Source organism: Ambystoma mexicanum, chromosome 7p, assembly GCF_040938575.1.
Source record: "Ambystoma mexicanum isolate Mex_15411 chromosome 7p, UKY_AmexF1_1, whole genome shotgun sequence".
Taxonomy (NCBI): Eukaryota; Metazoa; Chordata; class Amphibia; order Caudata; family Ambystomatidae; genus Ambystoma; species Ambystoma mexicanum.
Genome location: NC_090939.1, coordinates 388,969,181 through 388,995,224, shown reverse-complemented (window position 1 = coordinate 388,995,224; position 26,044 = coordinate 388,969,181). Strand labels below are relative to the sequence as shown.

The window sequence follows — 26,044 nt, the reverse complement described above, 5'->3', positions numbered from 1 at the left end:
TTTTCAAAGGAACCAGGCCAAACAGCGAAAATTCTTGCCTACATGGAACGGACCGTTTGAAATTATAGTCAAGATCTCCCCTGTTGCCTATAAGATCTGCATCCCCAAAGGCAGTCTGGCGGAAGGGGAAGACAAGTGGGTCCATATTAACCAGCTAAAGTGTTGCCATCCCAGGCACACTTTGCAGCAACTGGAGGAGTCCTCTGCAATACCAGAGGGGACCGCTCCAGATTAATTCAGTTCCAACCCTAAAATATCCTACATATAGTCTCTAAAATATTATACTCTTGTAAGCCACTGTCTTTGAATGATAACTTGTATCTCGAAAGTAAAATGTTAGGTATGTTAAAGTATAAAATGTATATGTCTGCCACACCATTAGTAGTGATGGAAAAATGTCTACGAATAGGTATTGCCGCTTTTCCTTTGTCGTCCTTGGAGAAAGAAAACCTGGAGACTGGCCAAGGAGAACGATCCAAGGACCGGGAGCAAAGATCCGAGGGGCCCAGGGTACCGCCCAATCCTCCCATCAGGACCAGCAAGGAGAACTGATTGATCGACTGGAGGGAGGAAAAGATGCTGAACTGTGCCATCCATGGAACTGGAAGAAGAGGAGGCGAACATCCCAGATCTTGCGAGTTCCATCAGCGAAAGGACAGAATGGCCATCGCAAGAGGGGGGGCTTGTGGGATGTTTTTACCCATGCATACAAGCCCTACCATAAAACTGTGCAGTACTGGCATGGAAAACATCATGATGGCCAGAACTCCCCAGAGAGTGCACAGGGAAAACATGAAGAATAGGCTGCCACCCATTTTTGCCTATGTTGTGAGCACAGGAGGGCACTGCCTAAAACCACCATTGGGCTACACACACAGTAGCCTGAAACCATTGGGAATGGCAATGCTGATTGCCAAAAGCAACCCAGAACTGTGGGGAATTCATTTTCTTAATCCCAAAAATGGTTGCATTACCAGTACTCACCACTATCAGAAAGCCGGCGTTTTAAAACCACCAGACTTTTGTGTAAAACTGCACAAATGAAACAAAACCAGACCAAGGAAAGACTTGCTAAGAGGTGGAAGAATGTAAAACCATATTCTGAAATAACTTGAAGGAAGTAATTATTTAATGTATAGGTACAAATTTTCAGTTTGATTTGAATGCAGAAAACTGGGAACAAAAAGTGAGATTTAGCTGAAACCTGGCTTAGTGAAACTGGATTCTGCCTGACGACTACCCCCGACAGGAGAAACCTGTTCAGCCACTCTTCCCAGGCCTAGCTGCATCCTGCTGCCCCTTGCTAAAAGGAGTTGTCACCTCTCTGATTAGATTAGGGGTGGAGCACCTGGGAACTGGAAGGAACAGAACAATGCAACTCCCTTGACTCAGGCAAATGTTATATTGGGGGCGTTGTAAAGTGGCGTCCTCGTAAGGGAAACTGGGAGGGGCTGTGCCTCTGCTAGCAGCTGAGCTTGGGGGAAGTGGATAAACCAGTTATTCCACCCTGTGATGTGGGAAGCCACACCCCTTTTTGACCAGGGCATAATTTTAAAAAGATAGAAAACTCATAGTGCGGACTTGTCAGAATTATATAAGTAATATCATTATTTTTGTGATTTTTCTGTGAACATTTTGAGAGGCGTTAGGACCCTGTGGTGTATTCTGGGGGGTTGCTAGCGGAAAATGGGGTCTCACTCCAAATGTCTGCATGTTAAAAATCTGACACTTCATCAATTAATGTCCATACTCCTTGCGCACATGTGTGTAATTTTGGGTAAATGTCCGATATTGCAAAACCAGTTAAAAAGCGCAAAATGTTGTCATTTTTTAATGCAAGCCCCCAGGAAGATCAGAGGCGGACCATATGGAATATATAATGTGCACATGTAATTTCAACAAATTGTATATCTGGGAAAGATGTATTTGAATCAAATATAGATTTGTGGGCAAACTGACCAGGGGAGGATCCTCTGACCCATAAACAGACCTCATCATGATGACAATCCATTTCCTTGCCCCAATCATGGGAGAGGGGAGAATTGGGCCAATGACAAATAGAGAGGGGCAGGCTTAGCTAGGCCCAGGCACACACCCATTTTCAAAACACATAAAAAGAGACTGCTGGGACAGGTAGAGATATTCAATTCTATTTGCTGCGGAGCATGCTGACCGACGACTTCACATCCAGAGATCCAACACTTAGACTTCCAAGCTAAACAGAGACTACAGAACTTTGAACCAAGAAGGCCCACTGCAAGCAAAAGTATTTGTCAGCAGGCCTCAAAATCATTTGCAAACTATTCCACAGCCGGGCGAGCTGTCTGAATTCTTTTGCCAAGAACTCTTGCAAGTACCCGGAAAGCAGTGTTACATCAAGAATCCACTTGATCCGGACCGGAAAGCAGAGCAGTATCCAGAACCAGAGGCCGCTGAATCCAGAGAGGCTAGACCAGCAGAGCAGAGCTGACCCAGATCGCTGTGAGCAGAACCGGTGCCTGATTGACCCGCCGAGCAGACAGAACCGCAGCCGGACGTGTTGACCAGATTCGTGACAAAGCCTAGTTCAAATTTATGTTGTGAGTACCTAGCAGAACTGTGCAGAACCAATCTCTTAGTTAAAATAATCTAATCCAAACTATTTTAACCTAAGTAGAACAGCCTCCTAGAAATTGTGTCATCTGTCATTTGTAAAGCTGCACAACTGTCACCTGTCAATTCTGAAGCTGCAAGCTGTCACCTGTCATTTCGAGTTTTACTTTAAATCCGAAAAACTACCTTTATTTAATTGTCCGTATCTCTGGAACTGTTTGGGCTAGGAACGAGATTTAACTTTCATCTGAAAGCTTAGAATCTAACCTTTCCAACAAGCCTAGAACCGACTTCCTACTTCCTTATACTTTTTCCGCAATCACGATTCACGCACTCGCGAAATTTACCGCGATTTGCGATTTTGGCTCAATTTCTCCACTTGTCAAAATAGCAGCTCCATTCTTTATTTTGTTAAAATCCGTTTGCAACTTGGTAATAACTCATAGAGCATTGCTAAAGTGAGCCTGAACTAATACCAACACGCATCTCCCACTCACCCTGCATCTCTAGAGGGAATTAAAATCAGTTGGCACATTTTCCCATCCATTGCCATCACATTTAAAAGCATTTTGGGCCTGTGTTTCAAACTCCTACCTGTTTCCTCTAAGCTTGCTGGGGGGGGGGAACTGAATTTCGTATTGTATTTGGTTGCATTCCTGAGAACTGTGTGCTCCACTTTCCATCTCCTTCCATTTCTTACATTGCATAGGGGAGGGGGGTGAATTGCCAGAGAAAAAGTGATTATCTTATCTTTTGCTAAAATCATATCAAGTATTTCTGTACTGCATTTTATTCCTCATTGCTTTTCCCTTGAAATCATAAAAGTATTTTTGCTACTTTATCCATCCTATACTAACTCCTCATTGATTGTAAAGAAGTGTGCTAGTGCCAGATTACCCATTGTTGATCAACATCATATGTCTAAATGTACTATCAGATATTAATTTATTATAAAGTGTGATATATATATATTGTTTAAATTCTCAAATAAACCTTTTAATTTGCAAAACAAACCTACTTCTTGGCTCAGTGGGGTCAGGGGGATTCTAAGAGGGGGGTGTTATACAAGGGTGGTCATCCAGAGTATTGAACTAGACATAAAAATACATTAATAAGGGTTTTCCTCAGCATCCCAGACTAGGCATTGACTTGGCTGTAGTGTTGATTGAATATCGCATACACCTCTATGAATGAAAAAGTGAGATTTAAAGTGGACATGGAAGGCAACAGGGAGGCAATGCAGCATTATAAGGGCTGGAGTGAAATGTTCCCAAGTTGTCAGAGGCAAAGTAACCTGTCCGCTTGGTTTTAGGTGAGTTGGAGGTCATGGAAAAGTTGTTTTGGCAGATTGAGGTACAGGCAGTTGCAGTGGACCAGCCCAGAGAGCACTACAGCTGAATTAATCTGAGTATGTTGAGGGTGCTTGAAGACTGACAATATTCTCTCCAGAACATGACGGTGAAAGGGGGCTTTAGCGCTGATCTCTAGGGCACGTGAAGCAAAGGACAGCATGCTGTCAAAAATCATGTAGGCAGTGGTAGTTGTCTTTTATCCAGTTGTGAATATGAAAAAGGTACGTAGAAATACAGAGCACACCACTATCAAAGCCAATCAGTCTGAACTCAATCTGGGTATCTCCCACATGCATTATAAATATAGCAGATGAGCGAGGGATGAGATCAGCAAAGTGCATCCTGGGGTATCTAGACATCTGGAGAAGATGGAATTGATGCAGAGGGCATTGATAGTAATGTAGTCATGTTCTCCACTACATGGGTTACATTTTTGTATAAATGGGAAGACAGGAGAAGATCACATGGGCAGGGCAGAGTGATGTCAATGTAGGTGACAGCAGTTCATTAAGGGAAAATATGTTTTTCTAGGAAATGTTGAAGTCCTGAAAAGTGGCTGCATCTTTAATATTTTTGGGATTGTGATCCAGTCATAGTGGGTCAGGAGGGTAAAGATGCGGAAGTGGATAGCAGAATAGGTTGGGTTACATTTGCAGGGTGTGAGCAGGGTTTTAGCAGCATAATGAATTATCTAAGCATGTGGCAGCAGTCAGTGGTAGATTTGTGCTGGGACTAAATGTGTGCGTGACTGCTGGTGTACCTTAGAACTTAGGGTGTGCCTGAGAGCATGACCGAGCGATGAGTTGAGATGCAGGGTTGTCAAACTCCAGGCCTCGAGTGCCCAAATCCTGATGGGTTTTTTCAGGGTATCGCACATTAATATTAATGAGGCAAAATGTGCATACATGTGGAATCATTGTTTGAAAATGTATCTCGTGAATATTAAGGCATGGTATCCTGAAAACCCGGCATGGATCCAGCCCTCGAAGACCAGAGTTTGACAACCCTGGCATAAAAGATAATTAATGGCTTTACGTCAGCAATACCAGCCGGCCATATCTTGGTGCAAGAGGAACCTGTTGGTAGGCATTTTCTGGTAAGGAGAGCTCTCCACTATTTACACATTGTGGGTAAGTACTCTGTTCTGGGATGCCCATCTGATTCACAACTTGCTTAAATCCTGGCCTGCTAATGACCAGTGATTGTCTCAACAGCTATGTGCCAAACTAACTACGTTATTGTGCTTGCCTTCTATTAAGCATGTGTCCGATGGGGAAGAATTGCATTTAGTAAATAAGGAGGACTCAGATGAAGCGTTACTTTTTTAGCATGACATGCATGCCCTCATTGGTTTCTTAACTTTCCTTTCACGAAGATCAGACATTTTGTGTGGTGCAATGTTTGTGATGTTATGAGCAGAAAACTGCTACTATTAGGCCTCCTGCCTCCTCTCAGCTGTTGATCTCTCTGTGTAACCCTGATCGTGGTGTTTCCTCACGTACTTTGGCTCTGTGGCTTCTTTGGATCATGAAACAAGCTGATGTGACATCTGTTTGGGGAACACGACCTCTAAATCATTATTCCTGGGCAGGGAGTGTCTTCAACACACTGTAAAAGCAGCTGATTAGTCTAGTTAATCTACCTTTAAGGTGTTTTATTGAAAGTGTGTTGAACGCGTGGCATTGCAAGGCCTTTAAACTTACATAATATGAAGCATCCTGCCCTGACATAGAATGACTCATCCCGTCTACAACTGGGGATGGGGGGTTTAGATGCTATTAAATTACAGAGTTAATATTTTTCCTATACACCCCTGTTTATTTTGTTTCTTGCAATTCCAGTCTTAAGCAGACAAAAGTCCAGGGCATATCAGTTTAGCTTTAAATGATGGGTACCAGAGAGGACTTCAACATCTGACAATTGGGTTGACGCCTTCATGGTGTAGGCTTTTCGGTTGCTTTCAGGAGAACTAATTGCAATCCCAGAAAAGGATAAAGTGAAGCTACAGGACTCTGCTACAAGCTTGCATGCATAAATGTTATGCATGTTTTTAAAATAAGAAAAACTTATTTGCATGTGGGAAAGTGTATTTTCTTTGCTGCTGGCTCTTAGTAGTAAAGATGTTAAAGCATAACTCTTGACTTTGTGTCTTTCATAGCATCTGAATCGCCACTCGCAATAGTCATTCACTTGTCCTTTACTTGACCAATAGTATTGCACAACTCATTATAGCACACAGCAGCTTGAACGTAGCCAACGATACTTACAGTGGTCGAAGCATGATGTTTGATCAGGTTAACAGGTAAAACCAGAAACAGTAAAAAAAAACAAAAAAAAAACATGTCATTTCCATGGGGGCTTTTCAGATTGACTAGAAGCCAATTTTAGAAGCCTGTTCTTGTGTGTGGTTTGTACTTTTAATTATGTGATGCATTCTATAGGGGATACGGCCTGTTAATTGCTTTGTGTGAGCGTCTAAGTGTGTTTTTATTATTGGTAGGTTTATATCTTTTAATTAATGATTCAAGTTTTGAAAAAACACTGTTCAGCGAATTTCCACCGGTCTTAATTACCACTTTACATCTTTTTTCAGTGTTTTATTTATTCAAGCCTTGATCCTATTAGCGCAATACATAAGGTCAAATTGCAAACATAAACAAGATGAAACATCACATAATAATATCACGATGCAATTGAACCATTAAAAACGCCTATTAATTTACACACACATTCTACGAAACTTAAATCATTGCGAGGGAGGCATGCTTCTTACCACCACTGCTATATTTCGTACTTTCGAATATGTATTTTGGAATTAAAACTGCATATTTACATTGAGAACTGAAGGCTGTTTTTTGCAGGCTGAATAAGAGCTGTGACTAATTCATAAAGATGTGCACTGGTGCAAGTCAATAGAAAAGGACTATATAGGTATGGTTGACTAATCGTTGGTCCATCATGTCATCATGTACAACCTAACTTGCCCTCCAAGCATGCTAACTGTACCCTCATGTGGTAGCTTATCCCTCGATGTCGATGAAGTGCCACCTATCTACCGTTAGGGGACAGTGAGAGGCTGACCCCCCTCACCCTAGATAGGCTGCACTTCACCGACATCTAGAGATAAGATACCACAGGAGGTTACAGTTAGCATGGTTGGAGGGCAAGTTATGTTGTACAAGATGACATGACTGACGAACGATTAGTCAACCATACCTGTACAGTTTTTTTCTTTTGACTTGCCCCAGTCAGAGGCTAGCCCCCCCTCACCCTAGACAGGCAGCACTTCACCGACATCTAGAGATAACCTACCACAGGAGGGTACAGTCAGCATGATTGAAGCGCAGGTTAGGTTGTACACGATGACATGACTGAAAACAATTAGTCAACCATACCTGTACAGTCTTTGTTGAATATGTAAGGGTTTTGGTACAGGTTTCTCACCCACCCATAGTCCTTTAATGTGTTTGCGTGCAAGCCAACAGAAGCCTTAGAACACCTCCAATGTATACCTGTTAACTAACACCTGAACACATAGCCTAACACTGGAGCACATCATGAGAAGCCAAAGACGCCACTCTGATATCCTGGGGCACATCTTTGTGAATTGCCTTTCTGTGTGTGCATTCCCAGATGTGCTAGATGTTTTGGCTTTGTGAATCAGTTCCTCATCGCATCTAATGTCATATGCTTTTTTGGCTTAAGGGCTATGCAAATAATCAAAACGAAAATTAAACAAATCTCAAGGTCTCAAAATGAGTGAAGGAAAACTCACCTTTAAGCTTGAAAGGGTGGGGCTTTCCAGGCTGTGAACATTTTTACGAACTTTCAATGAGATGTTCTTTGAAGCAGCTGCTGAAGGGCTCTCGGTCCTGTTATTCAGAGTCCCACGCATGCCCCATTTCGTGCAGACATGGAAGTCTTTTATCTCAAGAAATCAGGGTTGTTACCTTGCTCGCTTTTGTTGTTTTGACTTTGGTAGCAACATATCAATCTAGAGCGGTTTAGATTGTCTGACTCAACCATTTTGTCAGTCTTCCGGTTAAAAACTGAATTGGATGTACGGTTGGGTCTGCGAGACTCCTCCGCGCCTCCAGGGTCAAAATGTAATGGCGCCTGCTGACAAGATAAAGCGAAACACGTCAGGCATACAAGGCGCACATTTCTTTTCCGAAGTGTAGGGAAATAGCTGCAAGAAAAGTTTGACAAACATTTATTCAAACGCATTTGCTATGAAACTGCCAGGTCAGACAAGCAGTACATTATTCGTTCCAACTTCGTTCAGCGAGATTGCGCATTCAGGCAAGGTGAACGAAAATAGGAAACTGAAATGGGACTGCACAATATGTATTTTTTTTCTCTGAAAGGAAAATAAAAGTCATTCAGCAAACTTGATTCCAAAACCCAGCTGCAACGCAGTAGCAAACATAGCCCAAATTACCTGATTCTTTCGTTCGTTTTCTCTCCATAGTAAATTCTACAAGGCTCAAAAACTATTTTTTTCTGAGTTGCTCTTCATGCATTCAAAGGCAAAATTGCATTGGATGTCCTAGTAGTTAGTACCCGGCTAGACAAATCCACAGGATACACTTCATGTGGATTGGCTTGTTTTAGAGCCATACCACAGTGTAATCCTGTGGACGCACTTGCGTGCATCGCGCGCCGGGTACACTGTTGTATCGAAACTTACCTTAGCACACTGCCATTTCCCCGACTGCTGTAGCCGGGGAAATAGCGGCGTGTGAAGGTAGGTTTCGACACGTACAAGGTACATACGTTCAAGGTTAGAATACGTTCAAGGTATTCTACACGTGCAAGCCAATCTGTGAAATGCACATTACTGCATTTCACATACTGCCTTACACGTGTAGAATACATTGCATGTTTAAAAAACATTCCTCCCATTCATTACTATGGAGCAACTCGGCCCAAAATGGCACCCTACTGCTCCGTAGTAATGAAGCAGTATGCACATTCTAGTGTTCCTAGAACTAACGCGTACTGCTGCAAGGCCTTTTCAAATGGCAAAAGAAATGCCGCTTGAAAAGGTTTCGCTACAACATTAGTAGCCCGGGGCTACAAACTCCGGAATACTAATGTCAATAACTGCCTCACCAGCAGGCCTTTGCATCCTAAAGGTGATGCCCCCGGGTCCCCGAGGGACTTTGGAGCCCAGTTGCATTACCTTAGAGGGTAATGGTCCGCTGGCTCAGCGGTTATTGCCATAGTCTTTTGGAAATGTATGAAAATACCATGGTACACTTAATTTCAATAATTCTTGTTTTTTCTGAGGCACACATTCGAAGTGCTGGCAAGTTGGAGGACAGCTGAAAATATCTACAGCTACATAGAAGGCTTCCTACTAGGAGTGGGTGAAGTTTCTGTAGCGGAATAGAAATCCGTAAATTGAAACATGTGTTTTACACCCGCAGCTTCCGTGGAAAAATGCAGCTATTGCAAATTTTCAGCTGCTGTGGATTTCCACAATCTTGGAGTGCCTTTTTGCTGTCTCATTGCCGAATTCCCTGCACAAATGTGTTACTGCAGACTTTTGCATGTTCCTGTGACCAATACACATAAAGTCATTGTCTAGTGCGACTGAACACACAAAATCATTGCTTCGGTGGGCATTCGTAAAATTTCACAGACATTCACATATATGTTTAGGGCCATTATGTGCTTTGCAAAGCCTTTAAGACTCAGAGTGCTTTGGCAATCACAGCCCACGGTCCTGTAAAGTTACACGTAAGCCCACCCTTTGTACTGTAAATGTGGGAGGTGGGGCTGGCTACTCCACAGTGAATTGCTTCTGCAACACGTGTGCCAGCTTTGTGGACTATGCTTGGATGTCTTCCACCAGGTGTTGCATGTCTGCACTATTGCACTTGCAGACATTCTGCTCAGCCACAAATATGGAAACCCACAAGTGCAGCATGAGAGTGTACGAGTTGGACCATAGTTTTAAAGTTCAAGCCAACCAGCAAAGAGGAAGAGATGCTCACCAGTATCAGCTAGCCAGCGACATCCGGCGGAGGCAACACAGGTATTCAGAGATGGCAATCAGTTCCTCTTCAAACAATTCTTAGAGCCAGGATTCAATGAAAGGCCCTGTGTGGGAAGGAAATATCCACCGTCCCCCAACCAGGGTTCCACTGACCAATCTTCCATCTGCCCGAGAGACACATAATGCTGTTTATTGTGTCTTTGCCAGGAATGTTTTGCAACATGAGTCTGCCAACACTAGTGCTTGAGTCGAGTCCTCACAGACAGAATCCAGTAACCACCTGGCTGCAAAGTCATCTAGGCCTACTTTTCCATCCATGCTACCAAAACCAACATTGTGGTTTGTGCCATTTGCAAGGAGGAGGTCAGCAGAGGCAAGGTAGTCTCCCATTTGATTACATCAGGGTAAATCACACCTATGCAGATCTACCAAAGGTGCAAGTGGTACTAAGCCACTGGCAACTATACTACTCTGTGGTAACTTCATTAACAATCGCAGTCACATGTGCCAGTCGACTCTGATGGAGGCCCTAGGAGAAGGAGACATTTTATTACAGCATATATATTATACTTTTGGATCTATTAGGCCCAGAACTAAGGACAGTAACCAAGTTTCTCTAGGGCATGGACTACGCAATGCAGAAACCTCACCCACATCAGCCCCAAGCCCATCAGCACCCGCTCACAGTCCACAACACCAAAGTTGATGCTCACCAACATCCACTCAGCTAACACCCAGGCAGCGGACATCGCCCACCTCCACCCACATCCTACACATCCTTTTCACTGACAGCTGCAACATTCAACACAGCCACCAGCCGAACAAGACAGGCAAAGGCCACCCAGTCATCCACAAGACCTTGTGGCGCTGCCCCAGAATTGATGTCAACAAAGTCCTCTCCTGCCACTACCCGCCCCGATGGACACAGTCTCCTTCCATCTCCTCTACAGACCACTCAAACCCAACAACATCTTCCAAGGCGACTTCAATCTCCCAAGTAACAAGGCCACCAAACCGATGAAGGAATCTCTCCTCTGCCTTCTCTACACCCTCAGCCTCACACAGCACACTAAAGACCCAACACACGAGAAAGATAAAACCCTCGACCTGACCATGTCTGCACTGTCTTCCCTCCACTACAGGTCTCCTCTCCTGCTTGACTGGTCTGAACACCTAGCCGTGCCTTTCAACATCCTGCATACCACCTTAGTCAATCACTCCCAGCAGAAACCCATCAGACAAACCTTCAGATCCTTAAAGAATATCCTGGTCAAAGCCCTCATGGAAGACCTCGCCAACATCCACCTTACATGGACCGAAGGGTATCCAGTGATGTTTACCGAAATCAGAATAATGAACAACATTTATAACAAAACTGAAATAAGGAAAAATCAGCAAAAAGTTTTAAACAATGTATATGGGTGGAGTAAGGGGATAAAAGCGGTGGGGAGTGGTTGGGTTTGGGTTGTAAACGTGGCGTTTCGGGGTGGACAACACCAAAAAACGAATTATAATTCAGTATGTTTTTCAGAGTTTCAGTTTCGTACATCTTATTTTTGTTATTTGTAAATTGGGTAACATCACATGGAACCGGACCAAACACTCCCAACTGAACTGCGACTCACTACTGGAAGCATTCAACGCCACCCTCGCTGCCTCCATCAACCGACACATGCCTCTGAAACAACGCACCTGCAAATCAAAACAATCAGCCCATTGGTACACGAAAGAACTCAACTTCAGCAAAAGAGTCCTCAGGAAATAACTCAAAAACACAGAGCAACCTGTCAACAACTAATCAACACAGCCAAGGCCTCCTAGTATCAGAATACCACAGCAGAAGACGACAACAAAAACAAAGCCCTCTTCAAATAGGTCAAGCACTGCGTCAACCTGCTCCCCACCCCTGTCATATCACACTGCATTGAAAAATCCACTGACATCAACACCGTCTTCATCAACAAAATCAGCAAGATTTGCTAGTTCATAAACACCAGCTCTGCATCCACAGACCCAACTCATGCCCATCCTCATGAAATCGCCACTCCCTGGGTAGCATTCAAGACACTCTTGACAAAGGACCTCATGGATACCCTGGAAACCCTGTAATCCACATCGTATACAGACAATATCCTCCCAGCATTCATACTTAAGAGCCTCCCCACAGAAGCTCTCCCTCCCTACTCGGAGATCATCAACAGCTCCCTAACTCAAGGCACCTTTCAATCAACCCTAAAAATGGGACAAATCCTCCCTCTATTAAAGACACCCACTATGGATCCCAAAAACCTAGGTAACTATCACCCATCACCCAACTAAGTAAGATCATCGAGAAATCAGTAGCTACACAACTGCAGGCACACATCAACACCAACAATCTCCTCCAAATCTACAAGAGTGCGAGCAAGAAACATCCCATGCTACCAGCAGCCACAGGTGAGCCCTGTTGGGCTACAGCAATAGAAGATCTTTTGCCCTGCTATCATGGCTGCCGACACTAACACGACCGTTTGATTTGGCTTGGCCCTCTTTGTTGTCCCGCCTCTGCCCACCATTCATTGGCTGGGTGTGCTTTTTTAACCACATCCTCTCTGGAGTTGGCAGATGATGGCAGCCCTGTTAAAGACCTTCCCATAAGGCCTGCTCTTCACTTACCTGTCTGGCCCTGTCCAGTCATTCCCGCCGTCATCGCTGAATCCAAACATCATGTACATGCGCCTTCTTTCAATAATTTATACTTCATGCAGAATATTGACTGCTCCCTCCTACCTCCTGTAAGGATATTTAGCAAACAGCACAGAGTACAGCGCTACTGCACAAGTAGCAACATTTGTTTTTGCAGCACCACCACAAGGGTGCAGTGCATTGCTATATGGGTTGCCAGATTAACAAGGAAAGACAGGCTATTCAGTCAAAAACGATTTTAACATATAAGATGCAAATCTATTTTTACAGTTAAAAGCACACGTGTTCATTTAAAAATGCACACTATTTTTCACCTGAAATGCCTATATTGCTAGAGACACATTTGAAAATTAACAGGTAACCTATTAACCATTAACCTGACTAATAAAACCTTATTTTAATATAACCCTGTAATAAAAATGTGTTCTCCACTGCAGAATTAGGCATACTCTGAAAACCATTTAAATGTGTGTGCAGATTTTTCTCTTCTCTTCTCTGCCTGATTCTCCGTGTTTTTGTGCACAGTAACTGCAGGAAGGAGGAAGTCAGATTTGCAACAATTGCAAATGTATAAGCGAAGCTATTGTTGAAGAGTAGGAGGATGAGAGATGATGGATTTCATTGGGACACGTCATACAGAGGGCTGAGAGGAAAGTTTTAGTGGGCAGTATCAGGGAAAAAGACAGGCAGACATCTTTCTGCACTACTGGGGAGAAGACCTGGCTGTGGGGTCCTGACTGAATGCAAATTCCGGTGTCCTGCTGCAGTCGAGACTGGGGAGAGCTGAAAGAAAAACCTTTCCACTGGCTGAGGCATTCCTATCTGAAAAAGCTGAGAATTCCAGGCAATGACCCCGGCTTGAGAAGGCAAGCGTTCCTTTTTGCTGGAGTTAATCCAAGAGAGCCACATTCACAAAGAGAACAACTGAAGAACACTCAGATAAGGTAATTACCTAAGCGTGGGAGCCGGGTGTGTGCACGAAAATATGCAGTCAGTGTAGGATTCCTGTGCGTGTCTTAATCAAATACCAATGTTGCAATTTGAGTTCTGTTCTCCGCCACGTTCTTTGCAGTGTGACATAGAAAATGCTTTTACTGTACCATTTTATTTATTTCTGTAAAGAATGAGATCATGTCTAAATGCAACTTTTATAATACAGAAAATATTTGAAAACAGACGGGTGGTTTATTTTCTATTTACCATTACAATGCCAATGATGTGGGGAGATTTTTAAACAGTGCAATGGTCATTTTAAGACAGATGTGTGTATGTCAGAATCAGTATGAATAATTGTGAGTAACTGTAGCATAACTTGTTGGAGGTACATGAGCCAACGGGAAGAGAGACTCTCTGAACATAGCTCCCTACCGTATATAAGGTAGTGGAAATTACCACAAGACTACCACATATAGCTCTCTGTCGTAAATAAGTCAGTGAGTTCGCCCATGGTGGCGCACCAACACTATCACTGGAAATGTGGTATTCCTAGAATGCAGGTCTGAGGTCTCTCTAGTGATCACACGAAAAATCTAAGCAAAGATAAGGGATTCTGGACATTGGGGCCACAAATAAAACAAGGGAATTATGCTCACCAAAATACCACCAACCACGTATACCAAATATGCAGGTCTGGGTGCTGAAATAATGCATGTCCATTGTATTATTGTTGCACATGGCCAAATCTGAATACAAAGAGTGATTATTGCTAAGTTATTTTTCGGCGGTAATAAAATACCGTCAGGCCCCAAATCTCCACAAAATACCCTACATATTTATGGTGCGTTGCAGGCCGGGAAAGTGATCATAGAGTACCTACTGGGCGTGGCAAGCGTGTCTCACACTGCCATTTACACATTAAAGGGAACCCATTTTATAATAGCAGAGTGCCACTAAAAACGAATTTCAGAATGTCACAAAGGGAAACCACATTCTCAGATCTAGTGCAATATTTAGAGGCAAAGTTATTTGCACATGGGAATTGGTCTTCGAATACCACGTTAGAATGGAGTAACCGCATTCAGGGTGAGGTGCAGAAAGAAAAACTAGACAATATTTTTGCAGAAGGCAGCATAATTCAGGTCTGCCTTACAAGATTATTGAATGCAGCCGATAAAAGTGCAGAGAAAGACTGTTTAATACGGCTATGCGGCAAAATATGGTTTATTTTAAACAAGTCCCTGCGAATGCAAGAGAATGATACTCAGCTAATTAACAGGTTAAAGACTGAATTAGATGGGGCAAGTAAAAATCAGGAAATGTTGAGAGCAGAATTGGATGTATGCCAAAAAGACATGCAATTAAAATGCAGAGACTTTGATACTCAGTTATCCAAAAGCAAGAAACAATTTGAAGATAGTGAGCAAGAATTGACACACTTAAAAGCCTTAGTGGATCACATTAGGCAGGATAAAGATGAGGTTGTTTCAGAAATGCAGATTTTACAAAAAGAACATTGCGAAAAAGAAGGTGATCTCCAGAGTGCAGAACAAGAAATGATTAAAATGATCCAAGAAAGAGACAAGAGAAATAAAGAGTTCAATGAATGCCAAATGCAAATGTGCGATATGCAGGAGGCGATTAATAAAATGAGTGATGAAAATAATTATTTGCATGATGAAGCCAACAGACTCCTTAAAAAGTGTAAGGACTTAGAACAGCAAATGTGCATTCCCAGGTCCCAGGAGAGGCGGCAGGGTACCACATTCAATGGAGTGGAGGTGAATTCTAGCTCTGCCCAAAGAGCTAGTGCCCCAGTGACAGGGCCGGTGACTGAACTTGGTTGCAGCGCCCTTGGGGGATTTGATACTCCCATTGGGGGCAGCCACCAATCTCATACACCTGAAAACAGGATTGAATCACAAAATAGTGCAATTCCATGCATTGCAACAAGTAGCCCCATAAAAATAATGAAATCCATTAAAGCCCTGATCAAACCATTTAAAAAGGGAGGTGAATGCTGCATTGAGGATCACTTAGAAGCGGTACATGACATTTTTAAAGCGCTCCAGATACCTAAGGAACAGTACAGACAATATTTTCATTTAACTTTAGATGCCCCGACGGCCAGCATCATAAGGGGATTAAATGAACAGCAGAATATGACATGGCTGGAGTTTGAAAAAGAAATTAGGCGTCATTTTTCTCCTTTTCAGTCATTGCAGGAGGCAAAGAAAGTCGCGTACACTATTACTGCTGGACCTAATACATCCCCTCGCCAATTTTTACAAGACTTAAAAAGAGCATTCTCTCGCTTTGATGTATCTTTTGACTCAAATTCCAATGAGTTTAAAACCGCATACTTCTATGGGCTACAGAAAGACATCATATCCCAATTGGTCCGTGAATTTGACCGTGACAAGTCCCTTGAATGGATTGTACATCAAAGCACAAAGCTATATGAGGTACTCTATTGTCAGGGTAGAGAAAGTGATAAAATGAAAGATACTAGGCCTAAATCTAAAGAACCCTCAGCCACAGTAATGGAAATCAGGTCAGCCAAAATGTCCCTTGAGTCTGCTCAAAGCCAAGGTAAAAATAATGTGACACCTGAACAAAGGGGTAATCAACAAAGATCGCCATTTCCTGTACCAATGTTCCAATCACATGATCCTAGTAATAGAGAGAGCTACATCAGCCCTAGATATTTAGGAGATAGACCCCGGGTAAGATACCGGTCTGATATGGCAGGTATGAACGATAACCAGAGACAAAATCAAGATCAAAGAAACGATGGTCCCTACCAGTCATTGGGGACACAGAGTAGGTTTGATCCCAACACCATGATATATGGTAATCAGGATAGGCCCCGATATGTGGATCGATTTATTGATAATGGAAATCAACATAGGGGCCAGTACCCACAATCTGAGAGACAGGACATGAGGCAAAACGTGAACTACAGTCCACGCCAGTACAATGATTCCCCACCAGGGGACTATAATCAAAGGATGGGTGCAACCCGCTCCCCTCCACAAATGAATCAAGAGTTCAGAAACCATCCCAACCGGTATCAATCACCTGAGAGGTATCAGAATAGATCCAATCAGGGGGAAAACAACCAATATCGACCTAGGCCACAGAAAGAGGATCCTAGAGAGATGGAAAGGTTCCAGTGCCTTGAGGCCCAAGTGAAAATGTTAGCTGAGCAAATAGGAAAGCTCTATACAGCGCAAAAACAACCTTCCAAAGAGGGGGCTGATGGCCATAGCAATGACCGGGGGGCTTCCGAAAAGTGACTAAGTACTCATGATAACTGCAGTGCCAAAATGACAGATTGCTCTGATATAATTTTGCATAACGACTCTGAGATGCCTAATGGATTAAAAATGAAAGTACCAGTAAATGAAATTGTGACAGAAAGTGCAAATACTTCTAAAAAAGAGGTACGGTTTAACTTAGAGCTAAATAAAACAGTAAAGATTTGCACAAATGAAAAAGAAACATTAGGAATTCCAAAAGAACAAAGGAACAGATTTAAGAAAAATGACTCATGCATGGGGAATACCAGTGAACAGGGAGTAAGTGGGGATGCCATAGCTCCTTCCCTGGGCAAGCAAAACAATGACCAAACACAGACAGAAAAAGGAAATACTCACAAGGAGGGTACAAGTCAATCACCTGAAAAATTCTTTGAGCCACATATTTTTGAAGAGGCTGAAAGGGCTGGTATTACACTAAATGATCACAAATGCACAGAATTAAAAAATGACAAATTGCTGAATGATGTTGTTACACATGTTCAGTTGGAAGGTTGTAATGTGGTCTCTGATGTTACCCAGATGGATGGGCGAACGGTGGCCACACTCCAAAAAACCTCTGAACATGGAGAAATGAATAAAATATCTCGCACAGAAATGGGTAAAAAGGAGGGAAAAATGTCTTTTCATTTACCAATGTGCTTAGCCAAAAGTGAAAAAGACCTGAGAAAGGTGAGCCCTGAAATCAGTAAGAATTCACATTTCTTATGTGTATTAGAGGAAGTTGAGGACAGATATTATGCACCCATCACTGTAGAAGAAAAATGCCACACCTTCGCTATGATTGACACTGGCGCACAGGCCACAATTATGTCCAAGGAGCTGGTAAAGAGTATCAATGAAGGGAGGCCTCCACAGAGTCAGATCACAGTGAAGGCAAATCAAGGCCCAGTGCATAACTTTAATGGGGAGGAGGTGCCCATCATAGGTGTAACTGAGGTTGACATAAAAATAGGAAAGCACAGAATGAAACAAGAGGTATTGATCACATCTATTTGTGAAATTCCATTTCTGATGGGGACAGATTGCCTGAAAAGATTGTCTCCTCTCATAGATGGGGTGAATGGAGTGCTGTGGTCCTTAACCAAAAAACCATTGAGGCCTAAGAAACTAAAATCACAAAACAGCAATATAAAAGAATGTCACACCGTTGCCAAAACAAATGATGCTGTGGAGGTATATCTCCAGAATAGCTGCATACCTAGTGTCACTGTTATATTAATGTGTCAAGACAAAGATCAGAGCGACAATGAGAAACTACCTGTACAAATATACTTGGACCCAAGGAAAGATTGGCAGACTGCTATAGATGAGCACACATTACGTTTTTACTTAAAAGAGAATACATGCAAACAGAATATTGTTCCTAAAACAGATTCAGAAAAACACATTACCACTCTGGCAGAAATACACATGGAAGATGAGCAACCATGGGTTCACGTTGGTATAAATGATTATCTTAAAACAATAAAAGCCACTTTAGCGCTTGAACATGAAAGGAGTTTCATTAATGAGAAATTGTTGCAAAAAATTATGGAGAGGAAAGAAATCCCGAAATTTAGGATTAAAAACCAATATGTTTCTGGGTTGGACAGTCCAGACTTTGAAAACCGAATTACAGGCAGATGCATGCTTAAAATTAGCATTGGGCAGAAAACAATTTACCATAATGTATGGATAGTGAATGGAGCACAAAATGAATTTTACATGGGCAATGACATCATGCACAGAATGTGTATGGTGTTAGATTTCCTTAATCAAAAAATATGGTCACGCCTAGGTGGGCCGGCACCTGAATTTGAAGACAAAAGAAGGGCTTATCATTGTGCACAACTAGTTCCTTATGCAGTCGAATTACAAATGAGGAAAAATACTATTGTTCCTGCATTTATAAAACAGTTTGCAATAACACTGAAATGCAAAAATGGACAGCAGATGAAAGGCTCTGATGCATTTGTATGCCTGAATGAATCCATAAAACAGCAAGGCCTGGATTATGAATACATTCCATTGGTAGACATTGGTGAGGGATCTGTAAAAATCATGGTAAATAATAAAGGTTGTCAGGATATTCATTTAGAGGAAAACTCCCCATTAGGAATGGCCATACAAAAATCACATTATACGGCAGATTTAAATAACATGGTGATTGGGAATATTCCTGAAAAATATGTAGATGCCAAGAGCGAGTTGCCAGAACACCTGGACTCTCAGCCCAAAGGAATATTTAAAATTCATTCTGTGTATCCTTATGATTCAAATGAGACAGTGTGCTGCCATCAAGAGGATTGCATAATATTTAATTTAAATGAAAATGAAACAGGAAATCAGCCCATTGAAGTGGAAGCTGATATGCCAAAATATTTGAAAGTGGCAGCTCTACAAAAAGACACAGCCACACAGTTAGAGGAAAGCGCTGAGATTCCTTTACCAGAAGAGTTTCCAGAATTTTCCAGAATGGTAGAAGAGCAGATCTCCTTAGCGGATGCATGTGACAGCGATGAGGATCGAGACGACCTGAGGGAAATATTTATGGAGTTTAAGGATGTATTTGCAAAAGATGCTTATGATTGTGGTTTAACTGGTTTACATGTGGCCACACTACCAGAAGGTTGTAGCAGAAATCCAGTGTTTGTACGCCAGTATAGACTACCGCTGGCATGTTTAGAATCATTGGCAGAGATTATTAAAAATTTGGAATCACAGGGAATAATTAGGCCCATTCATAGCACATCCAATACGCCTATTTTAGGTGTGTTAAAGCCAAATGGTCAATGGCGGCTGTGTGCAGACTTAAGAGAGTTAAATAAAAGAGTACCAGTATCTAGATGGCCACTACCATTCATTGATCAGGGCCTAGCTCAGATACATGGTTCAAAGGTATTTACCACATTAGATCTCACATCTGGATATTGGTGTGTGCCATTGGCAGAGGAGATACAACACCTATTTTCCTTTACATTTGACAGGACTCAATATGCCTGGCTTAGAGCTCCGTTCGGGTACATCAATAGTGGGAGTGAATTTGGCATATTTTTGAGAAAGGCCATGCCGGATGCAGCGGAAAGAGGAACAATAGTTTATGTGGATGATGTCCTGATAAAAAATGAAAACCTTAAAAGCCATTTTGATGAAATAAGACATGTGCTTGGCCAATTGCAGAAAGCAGGCGCCAAAGTATCTTTGCAAAAAGCACAATGGTGCAAGAAAAAAGTGAACTTTCTAGGGCATGAAGTGACTGAACATGGGCCAAATCCACAAAGGAAGAAAATAGAGGCCATTCAAAGATTAAAAGATCCTAAAAATGTGAAAGGAGTAAAAAGTTTATTAGGGATGACAGGCTATAACAGAAAGTTCATTGAGAATTATGCAGAAATCACTCAACCATTGACTAAACTGCTTAAACTAAATACTCCCTGGAGATGGGAAAGAGAGCAGTCTGATGCAGTGGCTAGATTGAAGGAATGTCTTGTAAAGGCACCATGTTTAGCATACCCCATAAAGGACAGGGATTTCTTTATAGAAATAGGCTTTTCTGAACATTGTATGTCAGCAGTGTTATCACAAAAACACGATTTGAATCACAAAACCATTGCATATGCAAGTAAGGCATTTTCCCAAGTTGAAATGAAATTTAATGAATGTGAGAAGGCCCTATTAACCACTGTGTGGGCGCTACAACATTTTCGCCCCATTGTTCAGGGAGAAAAGGTGATTATTGAAACAAATCATCAACCTTTGCAATTTTTAGAGAGTAAAAGAATTAGATCAGGCAATCTAGCGCAATCCAGAATCACTTCATGGACGCTGGCATTACAAGGTTTTCCCGTAGAAGTAAGATATGGACAAAATAAAAAGAGCCCAATTGCTCAAGGGTTAGCTGACTTACATGACTGTGCAGCTGAACAAATACCAAATGAAATGGAAGTGGAAGCTAGTTTACAGGAATTTGAACAATCACCACACAAAGCTTTTGATGAAAAAACATGCAAGGATTTGCCAACTGTATATGTGGATGGTTGTGCTTTTCACATTGAAAATGACAGTAATAAACAATTAGTGGCAGGAATAGGAAATGTCTGGTTGAAATGTGAAGGCGTTCCTAGTATAGGGATGAGGATTGGAGATTGGAGCAGTCAGGTGGCGGAATTGGCAGCCATCTATAAAGCAATTGCTACTGCAGTTGATAAAAGGTTCAGTGAAATTGTCCTGGTGACTGATCCTGACTATGCACGGAATAGCTTTGTGGAGTATTTACCTGGTTGGAAAGCAAGAGGCATGGTTACATACAACAAAAAACCACTTAAACATGGAAAAATGATACAAGCCATAGACAAATTGGTGTCAGAAAATAATTTAACAATATACTGGAGAAAAATTTGTGGGCATTTAAAAACACCAGGAGAGGATAAGGAGGGAAATGATAAGGCAGACCATCTGGCTAAGATTGGGGCTGTGATGGGAGAATTGCTACCTATTGATTATTTAATGGGTGAAATACAAATTGATGCAGTCACACGTTCTAAAGCACCAAAGGAGGTAGATCAACCGGTGGTGCAGTGGAGTCATGACACGCCAGACCAAGATTTGATTGAGGCACAAAAGAATGATCAAATTTTGGGAATCTATTATAATCATTTGATAGATCCTGAACAAAATCCTTTAACAGAAAATGATTGTATGGGAAAAGAAGAGTTGAGGGTGTTATTAAAGAACAAAACACGAATCAGATTACAGGATGGACTCATGATTAGAGAGTCCATAACAGGACAAATACAGTGGGTAGTACCCCTTTCATTCAGAGGACTAATGCTACACCATGCACATGATGCCATAACTGCAGGCCATAGAGGTTCACAAAAAACATTAGAAATACTAAAAGATTATGCTTACTGGCCTCATATGTCCCAAGATGTGGAATTATATACTAGAGGATGTCTAGTATGCGCCCAATTTAAACCTGCTTCACCAATGCACAGAGCACCATTGATGAAAAGAGGCCTAACTCTTCCATGGTCAGATTTGCAAATAGACTATGTAGGTCCTTTAAAAAGGTCGAGCAGGGGACACCGTTATATTTTGAGTGTGGTATGTTTGATGTCAAAGTGGATTGAGTGCATTCCTGCACCAGATTGTAGTGCGCAAACAGCAGCCACATTGCTGGTGAACCATGTGTTCTCAAGGTTTGGGTTGCCGCAAAGAATTGAGTCAGACAGAGGAAGTCATTTCACAAGTACTCTAATGAGCAAGGTATGGCAAATACTAGGTGTGAAAAGGAAACTACATATCGCATATCGGGCGGCGTCTTCAGGTACAGTTGAAAGAAGCAATAGGTCTGTTGTGGATATTTTAAAGAAATTTGTGGCAGAAGCAGGTTCCAGCTGGGATTTACGTTTACCATTGGTTCTGATAGCAATCAGGTCGACTCCTGCCAAAGCAACAGGTGTTAGCCCCCATGAGGTCTTGACAGGTAGAAAAATGGTGTTACCACAACACCTACTATACAGAACACATGAGCAAACTCTAGTGAGTGCATCCACAGTTCATGAATATATTGATGAACTGAGGAGGCATTTGCAACACGCATTTGCTTTTGTGCAGAGAAATCTGGAAAGAGCTGCTGACAGTGCTAAGTCATATTATGATAAAAAGACATCAGTAAAGGAATACAGTGTAGGGGATCAGGTGTACAAGTTTCATTTTGGAAAAAGTAAACAGAAAAATTCTAAATTTCTAGCAGCCTGGCAGGGGCCATTTCGAATTATAGATAAAGTCTCTCCTGTAGTGTATAAAATTTTGAAAAATGAAGGTGAAACAGCAATAGAGCAGTTTGTCCATGTAAATCAAATCAAACCATGCCATCCCAGACATGAGATCAGGCAGCTTGAGCATGTGGAAACGGATAGAGTCCCTTGAGAAAATAAATGGGTGTAATCAGGAGGCAGTGACAAAGAAGTTAAAAAAAGTTGATTGTTATGATGGCACATAAACACTGTAGTATATGTAAAATATATAATATAAAATAAATAAATAAATAAATAAATAAATGCACATATAATGGAAGCTCATGGTTGGTGTGCAGAGAGAAAGTGTATTAAATATTGAATGCTGTTTTATATATGCTTGTTTTCTTTTAACTTGTGTTTAATTTCAGAAAAAAAAAAAAAAGAAAAGAAATATTTTTACCAAGCATGTTTTATTTTTGGCAAAAGGATGAAGTTAGTATTGTGCTATGTACTTAATCTGTTTATTTTCTATTTTGATTTAGACAATTAACATTATTTGGTCGGAGGTTCCGGGATCAGAGGCCACGGGAGACGATGGAGTCCTGGAGTCCCCTGGATGAAGACCAAAAGATGCCTGCCTCCAGGTGGAGGTGAAGACAAAATAACCGGAATGCCAAAAGAGATGACTACTGTGGATTCAAGATTGCCAAGATGAAAGAGTACTCGAATGAACCGAATGGCATCGCTGGTCGGGACATACCAAAAGAGACAAAACAAAAGTTCCGGCATATGAAGTTACACGTATTTATTATTTTAATTATTTATTTTAACTTGTTATATTACTTATTTGTTTTAGTTAGTTGTTTTATTTCATTGTTTTTAATTGACTTGGAAAATTTAAACTTAAAGTAATGCCACTTCCACTGAGAAGGCAAATGTGGAACATTTTATGAACTGATGGACTCAGATGAAATGTTGATTGCAAATTTTCATTGATGCACATGAATCTTCATTTTGTTGGATTGCTATATTGTAAAAAAAATAGAACAAGTTGTTTTTAGGAATTGGCTTGGATTATAGCCAAGTTCTAAAAACAAAAGGAGGGTATATGTAAGGATATTTAGCAAACAGCACAGAGTACAGCGCTACTGCACAAGTAGCAACATTTTTTTTTGCAGCACCACCACAAGGGTGCGGTGCATTGCTATATGGGTTGCCAGATTAACAAGGAAAGACAGGCTATTCAGTCAAAAACGATTTTAACATATAAGATGCAAATCTATTTTTACAGTTAAAAGCACACGTGTTCATTTAAAAATGCACACTATTTTTCACCTGAAATGCCTATATTGCTAGAGACACATTTGAAAATTAACAGCTAACCTATTAACCATTAACCTGACTAATAAAACCTTATTTTAATATAACCCTGTAATAAAAATGTGTTCTCCACTGCAGAATTAGGCATACTCTGAAAACCATTTAAATGTGTGTGCAGATTTTTCTCTTCTCTTCTCTGCCTGATTCTCCGTGTTTTTGTGCACAGTAACTGCAGGAAGGAGGAAGTCAGATTTGCAACAATTGCAAATGTATAAGCGAAGCTATTGTTGAAGAGTAGGAGGATGAGAGATGATGGATTTCATTGGGACACGTCATACAGAGGGCTGAGAGGAAAGTTTTAGTGGGCAGTATCAGGGAAAAAGACAGGCAGACATCTTTCTGCACTACTGGGGAGAAGACCTGGCTGTGGGGTCCTGACTGAATGCAAATTCCGGTGTCCTGCTGCAGTCGAGACTGGGGAGAGCTGAAAGAAAAACCTTTCCACTGGCTGAGGCATTCCTATCTGAAAAAGCTGAGAATTCCAGGCAATGACCCCGGCTTGAGAAGGCAAGCGTTCCTTTTTGCTGGAGTTAATCCAAGAGAGCCACATTCACAAAGAGAACAACTGAAGAACACTCAGATGAGGTAATTACCTAAGCGTGGGAGCCGGGTGTGTGCACGAAAATATGCAGTCAGTGTAGGATTCCTGTGCGTGTCTTAATCAAATACCAATGTTGCAATTTGAGTTCTGTTCTCCGCCACGCTCTTTGCAGTGTGACATAGAAAATGCTTTTACTGTACCATTTTATTTATTTCTGTAAAGAATGAGATCATGTCTAAATGCAACTTTTATAATACAGAAAATATTTGAAAACAGACGGGTGGTTTATTTTCTATTTACCATTACAATGCCAATGATGTGGGGAGATTTTTAAACAGTGCAATGGTCATTTTAAGACAGATGTGTGTATGTCAGAATCAGTATGAATAATTGTGAGTAACTGTAGCATAACTTGTTGGAGGTACATGAGCCAACGGGAAGAGAGACTCTCTGAACATAGCTCCCTACCGTATATAAGGTAGTGGAAATTACCACAAGACTACCACATATAGCTCTCTGTCGTAAATAAGTCAGTGAGTTCGCCCATGGTGGCGCACCAACACTATCACTGGAAATGTGGTATTCCTAGAATGCAGGTCTGAGGTCTCTCTAGTGATCACACGAAAAATCTAAGCAAAGATAAGGGATTCTGGACATTGGGGCCACAAATAAAACAAGGGAATTATGCTCACCAAAATACCACCAACCACGTATACCAAATATGCAGGTCTGGGTGCTGAAATAATGCATGTCCATTGTATTATTGTTGCACATGGCCAAATCTGAATACAAAGAGTGATTATTGCTAAGTTATTTTTCGGCGGTAATAAAATACCGTCAGGCCCCAAATCTCCACAAAATACCCTACACTCCCCATTGCTCATTAAGGTAAGAAGACTCTTGTCTCCTCTGCAACCCTGAAGAACTTTGAACCAATTATCTGTGACTGCAATCCCCTCCGACCAAGAGCCCTACTCGCCTACTACTTGCCACAGCCAATTTCAGCCTAGCGATGATCAGGCAATCTTGCTTTCCGCTGTACCTTTCACACCTGGCCTGCACGCACATCGTACCATGTCTTTGCCTCTCCCGTTACTAGCCTGCTATGTCTACACAACCATATTCTACATGGTCCCAGCAGGCAGGACACATCCATTTACAAAACATTCAGTCATCCCATCACAATGCAGTTCGATGGTTGCAGCTTCTGCCAGCGGGTAACCTTTACTATTGCTCCCTGTATGTGCCTGCTGTGTCCTGCCACAACACTGTGCCAGAACCAGTAAGTTGCATTTTTTCACACTCCTTTTACACAGAACAACTAATTTGCAAACGTCACACACTGTTCATTGCACCCAAAAAACGTATGATCAGGGCGAGCCCGAGTATATTCTGACCTAAAAGGATTTTTTAATGAGTTTACCCAATTTAAAATGGTAGACCTCACAATTCCATTCATGAGCTTGGTGCAACACATTCACATATCGTTATTGAGAAACGTGTATCAC

General features: G+C 41.7%; 1 long non-coding RNA gene across 1 annotated transcript in view; it reads right to left on the bottom strand.

Moving 5' to 3' along the window:
* LOC138526578 (uncharacterized) overlaps positions 1-26,044 on the bottom strand; it is a 201,961-nt gene that overhangs the window by 135,427 nt on the left and 40,490 nt on the right. The window contains exon 2 of the long non-coding RNA XR_011283631.1: positions 7,720-8,063. This is a non-coding gene — a long non-coding RNA (uncharacterized lncRNA). The remainder of the gene's footprint in view (positions 1-7,719; positions 8,064-26,044) is intronic.